We start from the raw sequence: 6,000 nt of genomic DNA on the forward strand, positions 1-6,000 counted from the left end.
ACCGAAGGCGAGTCCCCAGTAGCGGCCGAGACGCGGTGGGCTAGGGAGCTCCTTCACACAGCTTTGACTCAGCAGCAGGCTTATTCATTGTGATGCCCGGATAATTAAGCGACAGTAAACCTCTGTTAACGGTGCCATGTCACCATGATCACTTTAGTTAATCTCGGGTTAGTTCAAAAACCGATTCAAAATTCAAATTCAAATTCAAGTCAAACAATTAAAGTTTTCAAAAGTCAAAACTAAAATGTTCTCAATGTGACAAATAAATCATGGATATTATTGGTGGAGAAACAACATCTTTATAAAATAATTAAATACCCCAAAGTGATTAAAACAACAGCAAAAACAATTAATTATGCTCCTATTACGAGGCCGGGCATGACCCAGAAAAGTGTGTCCGGCCAAATGGGATCAAGCGTGTTGGGTTATGTGGTGCACCCCTGCAGGGAAGTTTATCTATTCGAATAGCCGTGTCCCTCGGTAAAAGGACGACCCGGAGTTGTACCTTGACCTTATGACAACTAGAACTGGATACTGAATAAAATACACCCTTCCAAGTGCCAGATACAACCCGGTGATCGCTCTCTAACAGGGCGACGAGGAGGGGATCGCCGGGTAGGATTATGCTATGCGATGCTACTTGGAGGACTTCAATCTACTCTCTTCTGCATGCTGCAAGATGGAGATGACCAGAAGCGTAGTCTTCGACAGGACTAGCTATCCCCCTTTTATTCTGGCATTCTGCAGCTCAGTCCACTGATATGCCCCTTTACACATATACCCATGCATATGTAGTGTAGCTCCTTGCTTGCGAGTACTTTGGATGAGTACTCACGGTTGCCTCTCTCCCTCTTTTCCCCCTTTCCTTTCTATCTGGATGTCGCAACCAGATGTTGGAGTCCAGGAGCCAGACGCCACCGTCGACGAAGACACCTACGACGCTGGAGGTGCCTACTACTATGTGCAGGCCGCTGACGACGACCAGGAGTAGTTAGGAGGATCCCAGGCAGGAGGCCTGCGCCTCGTTCGATCTGTATCCCAGTTTGTGCTAGCCTTCTTAAGGCAAACTTGTTTAACTTATGTCTGTACTCAGATATTGTTGCTTCCGCTGACTCGTCTGTGATCGAGCACTTGTATTCGAGCCCTCGAGGCCCCTGGCTTGTATTATGATGCTTGTATGACTTATTTATGTTGTAGAGTTGTGTTGTGATATCTTCCCGTGAGTCCCTGATCTTGATCGTACACATTTGCGTGCATGATTAGTGTACGGTCAAATCGGGGGCGTCACATTCATATAGCCGCGAAAGGATCCATTCTACTCCCCGCCCAAGCCGGAGTTACAGCAGGCATATGGATGAACCGGCCGTGTCAAGCAGTGCGCGAAACCGTAATCCGCCCCGTGGCCATAACCCGGCGGGTGGCGGTGGTGATGCTCAGGATGTGGTGGATCGTGCTAGGGCACGTCGAGAGGCCGAGTTAGCGGAGCAGCATGAAGCCCGACAACTTACTCCGGTTCGTCCAACAACTTCGGTGGAACCAGGGGTGACCTCCAGTTCTTTGGGGGTGCCGTGTCTCGTCCCAGCGTTACGCAACGTGCGGCTGCCCAAGGATTTCAAGGGCCCACGTAAAGTGCCAAATTACACTGCCGATTTATCCCCCGAGGCATGGGTTAAGAGTTATGAGATGGCGATGGAGATGCTGGATGTAGATGATGCGGCATGTGCTAAATACTTCACCATGATGTTGGAAGGAACATCTCGCACTTGGCTGAAGAACTTGCCAGCTAACTCCATCACTTCATGGGCCGAGTTAAGAGTCCGGTTTATTCAGAATTTCAAAGACACGTGCAAGCAACCCATGTCAATTGTGGACTTAGCTGCCTGTGTCCAGGAGGAAGGAGAATCCACAACCCATTGGGTGCGCCGGGTTTCGGAGATTCTGCATTCACCAGACCGCATCAACGCTGATACAGCAGTTTTAACGTTGGAAGGAAATTGCCAGTTTGCACCTCTGAAATTGAAGTTGGGACGGCTCAAACGTCACTGTCGGTGTCAAAACCGGCGGATCTCGGGTAGGGGGTCCTGAACTGTGCGTCTAATTCGGATGGTAACAGGAGGCGGGGGACACGATGTTTGCCCAGGTTTGGGCCCTCTCGATGGATACCCTACTTCCTGCTTGATTGATCTTTGATGATATGAGTATTACAAGAGTTGATCTACCACGAGATCGTAGAGGCTAAACCCTAGAAGCTAGCCTATGGCATCTCTTGTCATTATCATTTTGAGTCCGTTGATTCAATTTGTTGCGAATGCTCGCAATCCTCAATCATATCCTAGAATTCATTCTTCCGGCTCAGACGTCATTTTAAACGTGAGCTGGATCTCGACCTATCAAATTGCCATCGATTGTACCCCTAAGCCTACCCAACTTATCCATTCTTGATCAGAGCGTTGCTTCTGACCCCCTGATTTGGAAATCATAATTCTGTTGCATTTGAACTTTGAGTTAGTCAGTTGTTTCTATAATCAGATCTCCTTGCATTCTTCTTCCTCTGGTTGAGTACCGATGCTCACATCAGATCCCTTGTGGACCATCGGTTCCTTTGTTAGATTTTATCCGACAGTGTCCTTCATATTGAATAACCTTGTGAGCCTTTCCATGGGTATATAATGCCTTTGGTAAATTGTATCATCTGTTTTTGAACAATGCTCTTCTTTCGAGCTTGTAATATTTACTCCGAAGTTTGTGGTATATGTTCCTAAGACGCCTTGATGGGTTGAACCTATGCCCTTCATAATATGTGTGAACTCGAAAGTTTTTCATGAGTCATACTCTTCTGGTATTTTGCCAGATAAAAAAAATTCACACCGCAACTTCATCAAACGTGAGAAGTGAATGAAAGGTTATGCATTGAAGAAGTGGGAGTCGACCTTGAACTTTGTGTTCATGCCCATGGACACGGTGTATACCTTATCAGGGAAGCTTCTCTTAAAATAATTGTCCCCTTGTAATAAGTTCATTTGGTATCCGTGGACGTGGTTCCTACCATGTTCTCCTTTAAATACCATTTCTCGTACAAGTTTAAGCACTTGTCTTCTGTAAGAGCAATACCCCAGTCCAACCTCTACTTTGGTTCGTCATCGAGTATTACCCCCTGGTATCTCGAGATTATCACGGAACTGCATAACTTATTATGAGTTCTCCATCAAGTATTACATTCTCATTGATTCCAATTTTTCACGGGCTCCGAGTTATTAAACACTCGAGAACACCGTTAAGTGAATCGATTCCACACTCCGATTCAATAACTCTAAGTAATTTTCGTTGCTTATGATTTAGTAACCCTTCAAGTCATTCCTAGCCCGATCGGCTATATCATTATCATGCAACTTTTTAACTGTGCTATCTGGTCCTTCTTTCCGAAGCATGATTTTCGACGATGAGCTAAGCTTACGCCGACTTTCCTCGTCATATCATTTCGCCTTGAACAACAAGCTTGATTCCGAGTTTGTGTCATACCCAGGGTTCCAATAACCTTTCGCTTCATCATTCCTTTGACTTGATGTCATCGCCGAGCGATTGCATCTTCATGGAATCTCTCGACAAATGTGTCGTGATCATCATGAGCATTCTGAGTCCTTCCAGAATATCGATTGAATTCATGATGAGAAAGACCATCCTTTCCCTTGATGATTTGTGTTATCATCGGCCACTTTACTGCCTTCCCTCCAACACAAGCTTGTTCGTGTTTGGTGTTATACCTTGAGTTCCTTGCTATCCAGCAATTGTTCTTCTTTACCTTGGAGTATTACCATCTTTTATGTCAAGTATGTCGTAAGAATTTCACCACCTCGCATGACATCTTGGTACAGTGATACTTCTCCCCATCACCATTCTTTCTTGGTCCCCGTGTTGTTTCTAAGAGGAATACCAACAAATGGTCTGTGATGTGTAAATTCTAGACTTCTAGCAACCCTATTGCTTTGAAGTCATTGGTCTATAGTTTCATTCTACGTCTATGGCTTAATGAATCATCATTCGAACATTGATTGTGCTACCTAGCCCATATTTCGGGTGCACATTTCAACCAATGTTTAACTGTGTATGTTTTCCTCGAGCATACATCGTTAAGTCATTCGATCTAGCTAATGTTATCTCCTTGTTCACATAGTGGTGGAAATCCATCTTTTGGAAATCTCAATGGATTGTCGCTGAGTCAAGCACACCTCCTCACCTCTCCTTGATTTAATTATGAACCCTTGTTCGGAACTCGCTTCCATAGTTCATCTCCCGAGAATCTTCGATGTCGTTTCGACAATTTGTGTTGCACCTTTTCTTCTCAGGGACCCTGAGTCTGAGTTATCCTGACATCAATCAGATCTGAATCTCGGTCAGATATGATGGTTGGAACATATTTCCAAGAGTTATAACATTGGCCTATTTATGACCCGGTAAGGTGATGTCATGCCTAACACACCTGGCGGGAGGACCTATTGTTATAAGTTTTACTTTTTAGCAAGGTTAGCTATTCTTCCATGAGGAAATTGTAAGACTTACTCTATAAGTTGTTCCTGATGGATCCTTTTTGTTTCCAAAGTCTGATCTTCACCTGTTGACCATGTCAATGCTATCTCGAAGCATGTCTATGGTACTCTGATTTTAAACAGGAACATTTGAAGCCCAAAGCTAATTGTTTCCTGCTCAATTATCCACACACCGTTGTATGGGTAATGTCATGAAATTTCTCTCCCGTACCTAAAGAGTTTTCTACATTATATCACGTCATGGATATCATGCTCTGCTTGTCCTTGGGAAGGATATACCCTTGAAATATGTGTTTAAACACATTTTCCTTTCCATTCTTCTGTTTAATCTAATAATCATATTTTCCTTTCCATTGTTTGGTTTAACCTTTCTGGTGATCTATATGATCTAAGAAGTAATATTCTCCTGCTTATGTAAACACCTCGGTGTACAACTCTGTCAGTAAGACCCTGTTATTATTGTTGGTGACATTTCGGTAACCACCGATGGACGAGAACTTTGCCTAATGGTCCGCCTCGTTTCAACGAGCAGGAAAATGGTTCTCTTCGTCCCTCGCCCTTGGTACCGACGATGTTGCTGACATATAACTGACAGGCTACCCTCTGACATGCCTTGCTATCATGATAGTGCAAGATGTCACCGCCCTTCCTACTTTTAACCCACATGGTGGGCCCATAACCCACAGTTCCACAGGATCGAAACCTGACTCTCCTGTGCACCCCCTGTTCCCAAATTTATTCATCGAGCGTGGCCTGGTATGTAATTCACGGACCATCGTCCTACTGATCTATACTGGCATCAGACATAATACTTATTCCGATTGCTTTGAACCCCTTTCACACTTTGTTTCAGGCTTCGAACGATTGCCTACCCGTTTGAAACTTCTCATGGTACTTTCTTACTTGTTCTCGGCTTTTCTTAAGGTTTAGTTCGAGAGATACTTTCCGCCACCTTCCCCGATGATATTGACCAGATAGTAAACCCTGCAGAAGTCCGTTCTTCCAGAATACCCCCTTACTCTGTCGTAAGTACGATGGAGTTCCCGAAGAAAGGACGACAACTTCATCATGATGACCTGAAACAGCAGAATGAAGACATCAATGTAATGGATCAACCTCTTCGAGAAGAGCAACCAAGACCGAAGAGAATCATTAGAATTTTGTAACCTAGTTTTTCCCCCTTACCCCACCGCTTAAATCTCGGGACGAGATTTCTTGTAGTGGAGGAGAATTGTGACGCCCGGATAATTAAGCTACAGTAAACCTCTGTTAACGGTGCCACGTCACCATGATCACTTTAGTTAATCTCGGGTTAGTTCAAAAACCGATTCAAAATTCAAATTCAAGTCAAACAATTAAAGTTTTCAAAAGTCAAAACTAAAATGTTCTCAATGTGACAAATAAATCATGGATATTATTGGTGGAGAAACAACATCTTTATAAAATAATTAAATAC

Source organism: Aegilops tauschii, chromosome 4 (genome assembly GCF_002575655.3).
Source record: "Aegilops tauschii subsp. strangulata cultivar AL8/78 chromosome 4, Aet v6.0, whole genome shotgun sequence".
Classification (NCBI taxonomy): Eukaryota; Viridiplantae; Streptophyta; class Magnoliopsida; order Poales; family Poaceae; genus Aegilops; species Aegilops tauschii.